Source organism: Chrysochloris asiatica, unplaced genomic scaffold, assembly GCF_000296735.1.
Source record: "Chrysochloris asiatica unplaced genomic scaffold, ChrAsi1.0 scaffold00001, whole genome shotgun sequence".
Taxonomy (NCBI): domain Eukaryota; kingdom Metazoa; phylum Chordata; class Mammalia; order Afrosoricida; family Chrysochloridae; genus Chrysochloris; species Chrysochloris asiatica.
Window position 1 is genome coordinate 34,472,682 of NW_006408519.1, and position 14,885 is coordinate 34,487,566.

The 14,885-nt window shown below is 39.9% G+C and overlaps 1 pseudogene; it reads right to left on the reverse strand.

Annotated features, from left to right (window-relative positions):
* LOC102837865 overlaps positions 1–14,885 on the reverse strand; it is a 51,268-nt pseudogene that overhangs the window by 30,453 nt on the left and 5,930 nt on the right.

Genomic DNA, 14,885 nt, shown 5'->3' on the forward strand with positions numbered 1-14,885 from the left:
CAGCCAAGCATCTTAACATTATTCCCCCCTTTTCCCCATTCCAACCATGACTCAATCTCTGTATCCCAGAGCCCTGTAGTTCTAAGGTTGTGCATACATCATTTTTTATCTCTGTCCCACTTAGCCCATTCAAACATGCCTAATTATCCTCCCATCTGCTTTGTTCTTCCATTTCCCTCTTCCTCCTTGTATATTGCCCCCTTCCCCAGCACCCAAACTTTCCTGTGTCTAATCCCTACCCTGTGCTCCACTTTCCCTTCCCTCCCCTCACCCACCACCAACTTCCCAGCAATCAACAAACAATTCTCCCTACCCCCCTTTAGTATGGTTTCTTTTTCTTAGTCTTTTACAGTAGTGGTCCCATGCAGTATTTCTCTTTTTGTGACTGACTAATTTCACTCAGCATAATGTCCTCAAGGTTCATCCATGTTATGCGGTGGCTTGCCGCTTCCTTGTTATTCTTCAAGGTAGCACAATATTCCATTGTGGGTACGTACCACAGTTTGTTGATCCATTCTTCAGTTGATGGACACTTTGGCTGTCTCCATCTTTTTGCTATTGTAAATAGCCTGCTGGTATTTTTAATAACAGCAGCATAGAGTCTAGAATCACAGCAACACACAAGCCACCACAGTATGACAAACGGACAGAGGAGTGGTGGACAAGACAGACAGTACTATAAAACAAATGTACTAGGAGGACTCAAGTTATTAAAGTCCAACATTCAGAGACAACCAAGCATAACAACTGGGTTTGTTGTTGTTGTTAGGTGCCATAGAGTTGGTTCCGATTCAGTGTGACCCCATGCAAAAAAGAACAAAACAATGCTCATTCCTACACCATCTTCAAAATTGGTTTTACAGTTGAGTACATTGCTGTTGCCATTACATCACTCCATCTCATTGGGAGCACTTCTTCTTTTTCACTCTCCCTCCATTTTACCAAGCATGATGTTCTTCTCCAGGGACTGATCCCTCTTGATAATATAGCTGAAGTTTGAGAGACTTACTCTTGCCATCCTGGCTTCTCATCCTGACTTCTAAGAAGCATTCTGGCTGTACTTCTTTCCAACACAGATTTATTTATTCTTCTAGCAGTCCATGGTACTTTTAATATTTTTCTCCAGCTAGATATAGATACTCACACAATGCACTTAGAAATACAACTTGTTTGTTGGCCTTGTTTTCAGAGCTAAACAAAGATGGCCACACAAACATCTAGGCTTATCACACCTTGTTGTTGTTGTTAAGTGTTGTCAAGTCAGTTCTGACCCATAGCGACCCTGTATAGAGTTTCTGGGGAGCAGCTGGTGAGCTTGAACTGCCAACCTTGCAGTTCAAATGGCTTTGCAGTCTGGCGCATTAACCCACAGCACCACACCAAGACTCCAAGTCTAGAGTATTTCCTCTTTCTTAATTGCTGTGGCAAAAAATCCCAGAATTTGCTCTGAATAGGTTAATTTAGATCACATATCTGTCTTGAAACCATTCACTTTGAGTTTTAGATACTTTATATGTATTGGCCAAAACTTTGTAATGTGCTGACCCTAAGGTAGAGGGTAGGATAAGCTCCTTTTGAATTACAAGAAGTGAGACAAGAAAAGGAGATGCTCTTGAAAAAAGGGATTAACAAAGGGAGAGGAAGGGATGGTGGTAAGACAGAAATAGCAGATGTCTTCTATTCGGGAAATTGGACTTTTAAACCTTGCATCACTCCCCATTGGAGCCCTACCCATATCTCCTTAGCTCTTCCTATGTCTGTGCATATCAGCCCAACTACCATCTGACAGCCATGTGCTCTTTTGTCACAAGGCTAAAGCCCACTCTACTCATGCAAGTGGCAAGTTAGCAGTTTTGTCCTGCTAAAGAATAAATGGAGCCCTAGTGTGACACTGTAGGATAAGCACTAGACTGCTAACCACAAGCCTGATAATTGAAGCCCACCAGCCACTCCTTGAAAACCCTTAAAAGGATAGCTATGAGTCAGAACTAACTCAATGGCATTTAACAACAACAATAACAATAACTGGAAAGGAACAGACCTCTCCCAATAGCAGATTCAACCAATCACTGTAATCTTATGGATAAATACTGCAACTCCTTCTCCCTTTGGACTAGATTATTTTGTGGTTCATATTCAAACTTGGCTTCTAGAGTTCCCAAAAGGATTATGCTCTAGTTGTCTAAAACAGTCACTTGATTTAAAAAGACATTGTTTATTAGCTTACTTCCATTCTCTATCTTAATTCTCCACGGTGGTTGTGTACCACTGAGTCGCTTCCAACTCATAGTGACCCGGCGTAGTGTTTCTGAGGCTGTAAATCTTTGCTGAAGCAGAAAGCCTCATCTTTCTCCTGGGGAGGGACTAGTGGATTTGAATCACTGACCTTGTGGCTCATAGTTCAATGCTTATCCTACAGAGCCACCACACTCCCTTCCTGGGATAGCCTCCCAAATAAAGTGTTACACTTAAAGCTTTGTCTCACAAGTTCAAATGAATGAAATGGGCTGTTTCATGAGGGAGTGAGCTTCAATCATAAGTTGCATTAGAAGTAAGAGAAGTATTCTTTGCCTTGTTGCCATTAGCTGTCATCACATGCACAGTGGAACAAAACACTGTCTGGTCCTGGATTAGTTATATTCAGACTGTTATATTCCCTAGGGTTTTTCACTCACTGATCTTTGTTCCTAGTTTATCTTAATCCAGAAGCTCCACTGCAATCTGTTGAGTATTCTAGCAACACACAAGCCTCCACTGACAGAATTTTGATGGCTGTGCATGAAGTACATTGTCTGAGAATCAAACTCAGGTGTCCCTTATGGAAGGCCAGAGTGGAATTTCCACTGTCCCATTCTAGTCTTAACATAATTAGAAATAAGTCCTACAAGTCATAATTTTAAGATTTGAGCAAGATTCAAGAATAAAATAGGTGATTGAATTACAGTCCTTCCAATGCTAAATTATGAGTCAGAACCAACTCAACAGGAATTACCAACCATGCTAAACTGAATCTTTACTTTTAACATGTGATACTTCATTTGCTCTTACAGACTGAAAGATCTTTTCCTTCATGCTTTGGATTTTGAAATTTATGAAAGAAGATAATATGCAAAGTTCTCTGGGGAGGGGTTATTCTAGAGGTTGTTTGAAAGTATATGTTCAGCCTCTTTGACAGCAATGTGTTATTTAAAAAACCTTCTTTGTTTGCTGTGTTCTTCTCCAGCTTGGGAAAACCTCAAGCTTACAAGTATATATCATTTCACTGGTCCTGACTAGTTTTAAATTTTGATACCCCCATCATCCAAACAGAGCAAGAGCCTTTACAAGAGAATTTATAAGACAAAGGACATGTCTGCCATTTAGAAGTACATGAGAAGGCATCATCATCCTAAATTCTTTCTGCATCTTTGGGCATATGCCCAGTACACAGAAAAGTAAAGGAAACATTTTCACTCAAAATATACACACCAACCAATAAAAGGTAAAGAAATCAACTCTTTCATCTTTTTTATATGCAAAAGAATGCATGTCATAAGGGATTTCTTCCCAAGTGCTGTCTCTGTTTCCTCAGTGGTACTTTTCTGCAAGGGAGCTCTGGTGAAGTAATGGATTATGAGCTGATTTGCTAACCTTAAATTCAGCAGTTTAAATCTACCAGTAATTCCATTGGATAAAGACAAGACTTATTCTCCCATAAAGATTTAGTCTCAGAAACTCTATATAGCTTCACTATGAGTGGGAGCCAACTTTGCGGCACACAACTATTCTCCAGCACATTCATAAAAATAAGAATGACAGACAGAATGTGTACATGTGAACTGTGTGCTGGGCACTATGAAAAGTTCTTAATATAAATCATTACACTGAATCCGCTCAAGAAAAGTGCAAGGATTTGTTCTCATAGTCTTTAAAACAGTATTCTGGAACTCATTCCCTATTTCAGACGAATCCTGCCCTCACTTAAAGCCAAAAACAAAAACAAAAAAATCATTGATTTTGTTGGGGCAGAGAAGAAAAATGGAGAAGCAACCCAGCAAGTAATGAGTTATCACAGGGGAAAATATGCATATCATTCATATTTTTTCACATTTATTTTCTGAATATTTGCTCATAAAATGATATGATGTCCAGTATTTTCTTGAATTAATTCAGGGTTGAAAAGAATGGGCAAAGGATTAGATACAATAGACCTTGGGTGGTTCAAATGGTCAAGCACTTGACTTCTAGCCAAAGGTTCACAGTTCGAGGCTACCAGGGGCTCTTTGCAAAAAAAAACACAAAAACCCAATAATTGGCTGCTTCTGAAAGGCCACAGCTGTGAAAATCTTATGACAGAATTCTACTTGCACACTTAGGCTCTCCATGGGTGGGAATCAGCTCAACAGCAACAGCTAACAGCATACTGGTGATGATGGTTGTGTGCCACTGAGCTGCTTCCGACTCATACAGAACCTGATAGGGAGTCCTGGTGGGGCACTGTAGGATAGGCACTTGACCACAAGGCCAGTTTGGATCACAAGGTCAGTGGTTCAAACTCACCAGCCACTCCTCAGAAACCCTCCACAGGGTCACTATGAGTTGAAATTGACTCAACGGCACTTAACAACAGCAAATCTTTATGGGATTTTATGGGATCAGGAAGCCTCATCTTTCTCCTGTGGAGCAATTGGTAGATACAAACTGCTGACCTTACAGTTAGCAGTCCAATGCGTAATCCACTACCATATCAGGCTCCTTAGCAACAACATAGAGAAACAAAATTAGCCATAGGTTGGTAATTCCTGAAGCTGTGTGTTGGGCATATGTGTCTCATAACATTTTCTCTTGGTATATATATATATATGTGTGTGTGTGTGTGTGTGTTTTAAATTTTACAATAAACTTGATGTTGTTAAGTGCCTTTGAGTCGGTTCTGACTCATAGCGACCTTGCATAGGGTTTCAAGGAGCTATTAGAGTTTAAACCACTGAATATTTGAAAAAACTTGCATTCCCATGAAACTTGTGAAAAGACAAGTCCAGGAAGCAGAATGGTGGAATGGACAGGACTTGCTAGAAGGTTTCCAAAAGACTCAATAGGGATTCTTTCCTCTGTTTCCTCCTCTTTATCATCAAAATATTACTAGCAGAAGGATAGTTTATCAATCTTCAGTCTACTCACAGGAAGACAAAGGAGATAAGGGGGACATAAGTACCCAAGTGGTTTAGTGACCAGTCTGGAACATTAAAACCCAAGTTAAGCCTTAAACAGAAAGAATGTTCTGGGGGTGGAGAGGGAGAGTGGAATTGGTATAAATCTTCCACTAAATGTAGAATGCATTGGATCTTGAAAAACAATAGGAAGTTAGGACAGGAGCATGGAACTTTTAATTTCTCAGATTGCTCATTCTCCCATTGGAAAGAGGAAGCTAATACTAGCTAAAACATAACCAAAACACAAGTATGTAATCAAGATAGTAAGAAATCACCTGAGTGTTTTGAGTGAGATCTTCTCTCTCTCCCTATATATATTCTAGTCCATGAAACAGAAAAAGTAGTAAGTAGATTCATTTATTCATTCACACAGCAAAGATTTCTCGAGCACCCATTATAGGCCATATACTGTTCAAAGAACTGGGAATACAATTGAGACAAAAACAGACAAAACTTGTTGCCCTTAGGGAATTTTGCTTTCAAGTTGCAGAAGACAGACATTAAATAAAATAAGCAGATGCAAATAGTCTGTTATGGAAATAAATAAAACAGGTAAAAAAGAGTAGAGGCCTCTCTTGGCAGGAGGAGCTATTTAAAATAAGGAAAAGAACTGATATCTCTGAGACAGTGACATTTATACAGTGGTCTGAGGAGATGAAGGACATCTGGGAGAAGGATGTTCCAAGCAGAGGAAACATCAAATACAAAGATATTGAGGCAGGAGTGAGTCTGGTTTGTTTCAGGGATTGCAGAGGAGGCCAATGTGACTGAGGGGAATGAGCAAGGAGAAAGGAGGAGGAGATAAAGCCAGAGAACTAGCAGGAACTAGATCTTATAGGGACTTAGAAGAAATTGTAAGAATTTAGACGTCTATCATGAGTAAATGGAAATGTCACTGAGGGTGCTGAGCTGGGATGGGGCATGATGGATTTTACCTTTGAAAAGAATCATTTGACTACTCTGCTAAAAATAGACTATTAGGTGAACCAGAAACAGAAGCAGAGAGACCAGGTACCAGGCTATTAAAATAATCTTAATAAAAGATGATGGTGATTTGAGATGGTGAATGGTAGATGTCATGACTCACATCATCTTCTCTACATCTCAGCGTCTTTAAATCGCTTTGTCCTTATAAAGACACCAGTAATTGGATTCAGGCCCCATCCTAATTCTGTATGACTTCTACTTGATAACATTTGCAAAGACCTCCTGGTGTGGTGCTGTGGGCTAATGTGTCAGTCTGCAAAGTCATTTGAATGTCAAGGTCAGTGTTTCAAGTTCACCAGTATCTACTTGGAAACCCTATACAGGGTCGTTATGAGTTGGAATTGATTTGACTCCACGACATTTAACAACAGTGACTATGAAATAAGGTCCTATTCACAGGTACCTGTGAATAATTTATTTATCTGGTTCCTATATGTGGCCAAGGACTGTTGTGTTAAGTGCCTTCAAGTAAGTTATAATTCATAGTTACTCTGAATAGGGTCTTCAAGGCTGTAAATCTTTGCAAGAGCAGAAACCCTTATCTTTTTTCTTTGGAAAATCTGGTTGGCTCAAGCTGCTAACCTCGTGGTTCCAGTCCAGTGTTTGTCCTTCAGAACAACCACAACCTCATTCTCGAGCTTCCCTTTAAATTCTTCTGTTCAGCTCTTTTACCTCCTCATTTCTTCCATTTGCTTTAGGATCTTTCTGCTGAAGAGCAAGTTTCAGAGTCTCTTCTGGCATAAATTTTGGTCTTTACCTTCTTTCTTGTCTTCTTAATTGTTTTTTTTTTTTTTTTTTCTATATGATGTTTTTGATGTCATCCCACAATTCTTCTCATCTTCAGTCATTAGTGTCTAATGCATCAAATTTGTGCTTGAGATGATCTCTCAATTCGGGTGGGCCATGTTAAAGGTCAAATTTTGGCTCCTGTGGACCTATTTTAATTTTCTTCAGCTTCAGTCTAAACTTGCATGAGCAATTGATGGTCTATCTGCCTGCCCCTTGTTTTGGAGCTTTTCCACCATCTTTTCTCACAGGTATAGTCCATTTAATTTCTGTGTATGCTATCTGGTGAGGTCCATGTGTATAGGCATCTTTTATGTTGTTAAAAAAAGGTACTTTGCAATTAACAAATTATTGATCTTGTAAAATTTTATTATGTGATCTCCAACATAATTTCAATCACCAAGGCCTTATTTTTTCATCTAATGATCGTTCCTTCCTGCTTGTATCTAATCTTTGCATTCCAATCACCAATAATTATCAATACATCTTTTTGATCAACTTCAGATTGTAAAAGTGGATATAATTCCTCAGTTTCATCATCACTGGTTTTAATGGTTGTGTATAAATTTGAATAATAGTAGTATTAACTGTTATCCCTTGTAGGTGTACGGATCTTGTCCTATTGCAGAAGCATTATACATCAAGACAAATTTTGAAATGTCCTTTTTTATGATGAATGTCACTTTATTCTTCTTCCAAATTTGTCATTCCAGCATAACAAATCACGTGATTGTCAAAAATCTTATGTTTGCCCATGCTTTACAGGCTCCTCTTGAGCACAATTAAGAGTTCTTAAATACTCATTCTCCTCATTGTTGTCCATAATTTTTCCTTATCCACATAACCAAAAAGCCTTTGCACAGAGGAGCCTGTACATAGAACAAGAAGCAGTTGTTTGAACAGAACAAAGGGGCACTGAATGGTTTAAAATTAGGAAAGGTGTGCTCTAGGGTTGTATTCTTTAACCATACTTATTCAATCTGTATGCTAACCAAGTAATCGGAGAAGATAGATTCTATGAAGAACGTTTCATCAGGACTGAAGGAAGAATTAATTAACAATCTGTGATATGTGGTTGATAGGACCATGCTTGCTGGAAGCAAAGAGGACTTAAAATACTTACTGATGAAGATCAAAGACCACAGCCTTCATCATGGGTTGTACTGCATTGTAAAGAAAAAAAAATTCTCACCACTGAACCAATAATAAATGGAGAAAAGATTGAAGTAGTCAAAGACTTCATTTTGCTTGGATCCACCATTAACATGAAGCAACAGTCAAGAAATCAAACAATTAAGGAAAACCCCCTTCCAAGACTAAGACTCAAGGGGAATAGATGAGCAGACATGTGCTCTGATTGGTGAACACGTTGGTCACTGATAAGTGGAAGTGAGGGTAAAATAGCAATGAAGCTGTGAGCTAAGTCTTACCACCTTCAATAGACTCTTGTGAACCTGGGTGGAGACTTGGTTGGCCAGAAGTGTGGCAAGACCTGAGAACTTCTAGGCCCAGAGTCAGTGACATAGCCACAGAGGACTAGAGAGGAGAGTGAAGCATCCAGCTGATAAGAAGTGAGTGCATATGCACAAGAACACTCACACTTTCAGATAATTCCCACTTGACATGGCTTCAATGGCTGGATGATCAGAACTCAAGTAGAAGAAGAAAGAAGAGAAAAAAAGAGTAATCTGATATAATTTCATGAACTTGACCTACACCTATGGATGCAGTATCTCAAAAAAGGGAACAAATCTTTGCAGTGAGGATCATTCCCATCCCCTCTATACACAGAGTAGACAGGGATGGGCAACTTGGACACTAGCTACTCAAAATGGGGGAAGGGGTATAAAGGCAAGAAGTGATTGGCTTACAAGCTTTCAAGAGGGAGCCTAGACCCAGAGGGCATGGAGGAAGGTAGAATCTCCACTGAGTAGTATCCAATCTGTCTGGGTGAGGCTGATGAAAGGAGATGGGGATAGGACTCTTGTGGTACAATAGTGAATAATTGCTATCAGGACTGACTGTGAGGGTTGGAAATGTAAAGGTAGACATTTTGTAGCAAAAGGAGGAGAGTGGCTGACTTTGCAGACTGGGAGCGGAGGTCTCAAGCAGAGAGTGGGACCCTACCCAGAGAAGCGGTGACACCAGAGATGGAGGCAGAGGCGATGAAGTGGTGAGATGGTGCAGCTGGGGACCTTAGACCCAGAGAGGGAGAGGGGCTGTGTGCTGACGACCAGGGGGGCAGGCTTGCAGGGTATACATTTGATTGGTTGATGATGCATGGAGGGTATTGTAACCATGGCAATGAAACGATATACGATAGGATGAATGTAAAGCTAATGTTCTTCCATGTAAACTATCACATAATTCACAATAAAACATTTAAAAAAAGAAATCAAACAACTCATTGCATTAGGCAAATCTGTCCACAAAACCTCTTTAAAGTGTTCAAGAGCAAAGAGTTCAATTTGAGGACTAAGGTGTGCCTGAACCAAGCCATCATATTTTCAGTAGCATCATATTCATGTGAAAGTTGAATAATAAATAAGGAAGACCATAGAAGAATTGACACATTTAACTTATGGTATTGGAGAAGAATATTAAAAGTGTCATGGAATGCTAGAAAAACAAACAATCTGTGTTGGAAGAAGTACAGCCAGAATGCTCCTTAGAATCCAGGATAACCAGACTTCATCTCTCAAAATTTGAACATATTATCAGAAGGAACAAGTCCTTAGAGATGGACATTCAGTTAGGTAATGTGGAAGGTCAGTGAAAAAGAGGAAGACCCTGAATGATATGGATTGGCACAGTGGCAGCAGCAATGGGGTAGACCTTAACAATTGTGAGGATGACCAGCAAGTGTTTTCCTTTGTTGGGCATAAAGTCACTATGAGTTGGAACCTATTTGATGACACCTAACAACAACAAGTTGCAAAGTGCCTTCCCCAGTGTACTTAACCTAGCTGTTGTACCAGTGATAAGGTAGATGTCTCCTCATTTTATAGAGGAAACCTGAAGTTCAGAGGTGCAATAAAAAATGCCTTCATGAACATCATTATTGTTCTTGTTGTTAAGTACCAGGGAGTTGGTTCCGACTCATAGTGACCCTGCACAGTTTCCAAGGCTGTAAATCTTTAAAGGAGCAGAAAGCCTCATCTTTCTTGCACGGAACAGCTGGTAGTATAGAACTGTTGACTTTGAGGTGAGCAGACCGATTCGTAACCCCTACATATTAGCTAGTGGTAAAAGTTTTTTTTGCAAATCCCTGCATTTTCATTCTAGGGCCATGCCTGCTGTTTTATCTTTATGTACCCTGAATGTTGTTTGAAAAGATCTGGGTGGCACTCCATGGAAAATCACTGTGAATTGAAACAACCCACAGGCTTGTTTTGCATTTGCATTTGTGTTACCAGCTACATCACCAAGGTCCACACACCCCCTCCTTGTTCTCTTCCTCTTATCCTAGTAGAGAACTTATCAGCCTAGTTCATCAGAGTACTTTGTTCTCTGTTCCTTCTGTTTATCCAAACAGCAGGTTTTGTACATGCTAAGGCACATTACCCAACCTGAATTCTCTGAAGTTAATTGGTCCAGAACTCTTCCTTTTGAGGAATCAGAGCAGGTAAACATTGTGTGGGTAGTTTCTGTGTATTGTCTCAAAATTTCTCCTCTCTAACATTTCCTCTTTTCAAGATCACTTGCCAAGCAAGTGCCAAAGCTGGGCTATGAACCATTTCAGTCTTTCTCCAGAACTTATGTTCCTAATCAATTCCCCACACAGCCCTGTGCACAGCTCTTAAAACTCTTCATTTTCTATCAGCATATTGCTAAAGTCTCAGCCTTTGAATGAAGATCTCAGCCAACTCACTCATGTGTTTCTGATAAGTTGAGCTTCTGTGTGCTCCAGTAAGGGCCAGCCCATCTCTCACATCTGTCATCCTCACCAATGGCTCTATGCCTTCACATTGGTAACATGTATCAGAGCAGTTAAAAGCACAAGCTTTGGACCCAGATGACTCTGGGTATGACTTCTCATATTTTGTCTGCTGTGTAACATTCTGTAAGTCGCTGATTTTTCTGAGCCTCCATTTCTTCATCTGGCAAAACAGTAACCTAGAAGGGGATTCTAAAAAGTTCATGGAAAAATTCCATTATCTCCTCATTCTTTTTTTCAACAACTTTTTGAAGCCCCTTTGTAATTATATCAACCTTGCATACTTGTTATGAGAATTAAATAGATAATTTATATAACAAGTAGCAGCTCAATATTTGGAGTTCTTACTATTTGCATCATGCTATTGCCCCACTGAAAATGCCCAATCTTCTCTTCTCTGTCTGGATGTTCTTCAGTGCTCAATCCAAGGAAACATCCTGATGAATTCTGCCACCATCTCCATTATACTTGTAATTCGCTTGGAGCTTTGTGTTCTGTCTAGCAAGTCCCCTCCTAATGTTATCTACCAACATAATATCTGTTTCTTCTAGGCTGACAGTTCCTGATTCAATAATAATAGGAGTCACCATATTTTTATTGTGGTAAAATACACATAAGTTTGATCATTAGCGAGAGGCATTTAGTGCATTTGCAATGAGGTATAGCCAGACATTTTCAAAATACCAAAAGGAAACCACAGCTCCATTAAGTTGTCACTTCTCATACCTATCACTCACTATTCTGGATATTTTATATGAATGGAATTAGACAATCAATATGTGACCTTCTATGTCTGTGTTCTTTCACTTAGCATGACACTTCTGAGGTTCATTCAGGTTGTATCATGTACCAACACTTCGCCTCGTTTCATGCATTAGTCACCATATTTTACTCCTTAAAATTCACCAGGAACTGAAGTCATCTCTAACACCCTATGTGGTGGTGTTGGTGGTGGTGATATACCGTGGAATTGGTTCCAACTCATAGCAGATACAACTTTGCTTTTCTGAAAGTGAAGAGAACTTAAACTACTTACTGAAGAATATAACTGACCACAGCCTTCAGTATGGGTTGCACCTCAAAGTAAAGAAAACAAAAATCCTCATCACAGAACCAATAAATAACATCAATATAAATGGAGAAAACATTGACATTGTCAAAAACTTCATTTTGTTCAGATCAATCATCAATTCTCATGGAAGCAGCAGTCAAGAAATCAAACAACATATTGCATGAGGCAAATCTGCCACACAAGACCTCTTTAAAGTGTTCAAGAACAAAGATGTCACTTTGAGAGCTAAGGTGTGCCTGACACAAGCCATGATATTTTCAACAGCCTCATATACATGTGAAAGTTAGCCAATGAATTAAAAAGACTGTAGAAGAACTGATGTATTTGAGTTATGGTGTTGTAGGAGAATATTGAAAATACATGGACCACCAGAAGAACAAACCAAGCTGTGTCAGAATAAGTATGCCAGAGTGCTCCTTAGAAGCCAGGCTGGCCAGACTTTGTCTCACATACTTCGGACATATTGTCAGGAGAGACCAGTCACTGGAAAAGGACATCATGCTTGGTAAATTGGACAGTCATCAAAAAATAAGACTCCCAATGAGATATATGGGCACCATGGCAGCAGCAATGGGCTAAAGCATAGCAACAATTGTGAGGTTGTGTCAGGACTGGGCAGTGTTTTGTTCTGTTGTGAATAAGATGGCCATGAGTCAGATACTCAATGGCACCTAACAACAACATAGTATAGGGTTTCTGAGGCTGAAAATTCTTACGGGAGCAGAAAGTCTCAACTTTCTCTTGAGGAGCAGCTGGTAGATTTGAACTTCTGACCTTGCATTTAGCAGCCCAACTAATAATCCACTATGCTACCAGGGTTTCTTACCCTATGTTGTGGTGGTTGTCATTAAATGCCATTGAGTATTTTCTGATTCATAGTTACCTTGTTTAAGGCTTCTGAGAAGTGACCTGTGGGTTTTAATCTCCGATCTTGCAGTTCAAATCAACCTGTGTTCCAGTGCTTATCCTACAGAGCCACACCAGGACTCCTTACCCTATGTGGTTGTTGTTATTGTGAAGTGCTGTCAAGTCGGTTCTGACCCATAGCAACCCTGTATAGGGTTTCTGAGGAGAGACTGGTAAGCTTGAACCGCTGATCTTGCAGTACAAATGGTTTTGCAATCTAGTGCATTAACCCACAGTGCCACATCAGGTCTCCTACCCAATGTGGTAGGTACTACCATTCACAAGTGAGAAAACTAGACAGAGCTGCTATGAATTGGAATCGACATCACGGCACATCACTACCACCACCACCATAAAAGTGGTGGTGGTAGTGATGTGCCGTGGAGTCGGTTCTGACTCATAGCAACCCTGTACAGGGTTTTCAAGGCTGTAAATCTTTATAGGAGCAGAATGCCTTATCTTTCTCCTGCAGAACAGCTGGTAGTTTCAAACTGCTGGTTCGCAGCCCAATTCATAACCACTACGCTACCAGAGCAATCAAGAAATCAAATGATGTATTGTACTGGGAAAAGCTGCTGCCAAAACTCTTCTTAAAATATTAAAAAGCAAAGATGTGACTTTGAGGACTAAAATGTACTGAACCCAAGTCAGTACATTTCATATACCAAAGAAGACCAAAGAAGAATTTGCCTTTGAATTATGCTAGACAAACAAACAAATTTGTCATGAAAGAAATGTTCTATAGAAGCAAGGATGGTGTGACTTCATCTCACATACTTTAAACATGTTATCAGGAGGGACCAATCCCTGAAGGACACTATGCTTGGAAAGATAGAAGGTCAGAAAACAAAAATAAAAAAAGAGGGGGACCATCAATGAGATGGATTGCCACAGTGGCTTCTACAATGGGCTTACACATGGCAGCACTTTTGAGGATAGTGCAGAAACGGGCAGTGTTTCATTCTGCTATACATAGGGTCACTTTGAGATGCAACCAACTCAATGTCAGTAATGGGAGGCATTTTGAATGAGATGAAAAAAAATTGTGTGATAATATGAATTTGGCTATAATTAGTGGGACACATATGGCATGAGAGGTCTTCACTGCTGGGATTGGTAGGACAATTCCTATTTCTTCAGTTTCATGCAGTTATGAATCCTGCCAGATGGCAGTATGCACTCAGAATGGAACAGCAACTTCCCTCTAAACCCCACAGGCAGAAACATGTAGGTGGGCACATGTTGTCCCATAGATCAGAAAAGGAGTAAGTAGGATCATAGTACCTCAGAGGTCAAAATAACCATAAAATACATTTCATTCTAACAGATTGCTACTTGTGCTTGGTCTTCAACTGAAGTCAGGTTCTCTTGTGACAGAACTCATTAACCATCATACACATTTTTAATATATCATTTATCTCCATAATGAGATTGTCACCACTCGATTGTCAGTTTGTCTTACTGTGGTAGCTTATATGTTGCTGAGATATGGAATCTATGCCACTGGTATTTTGAATTCTGGGAGGGTCACTTATTGTAGATACAATTGAGCTGAGCTTACAGACTAAGACAGATTCTGAAGAAGGAATGGGAATCTGCTTCCTAATATTGAGCTACTGAAAACATTATGAACAGCAGTGGGACACTTTCAGCACCAGAATATCAAACATTGAAACACAATAAATAGCACGAGAATATTCTCAGACATGGTGCAGGAAGATGAGTGCTTCAGGTTGTTGTTGTGGTTAGGTGCTATCGAGTTGGTACCAACACACAGTGACCTTATGCACAGCAGAACAAAACACTGCCTGATACTGAGCCTACCTCACTACTATTGCCACGCTTGAGTCCATCGATGCTGCCACTTGGCCAATCCATCTCATTGGGGGTCTTCCTCTTGTGACCCTCCAGCTTACCAAACATGATATCCTTCTCCAGTGACTGGTGCCTCCTGACAATATGTCCAAAGTATGAGAGACGAAGTTTGGCCATCTTGGCCTCTAAG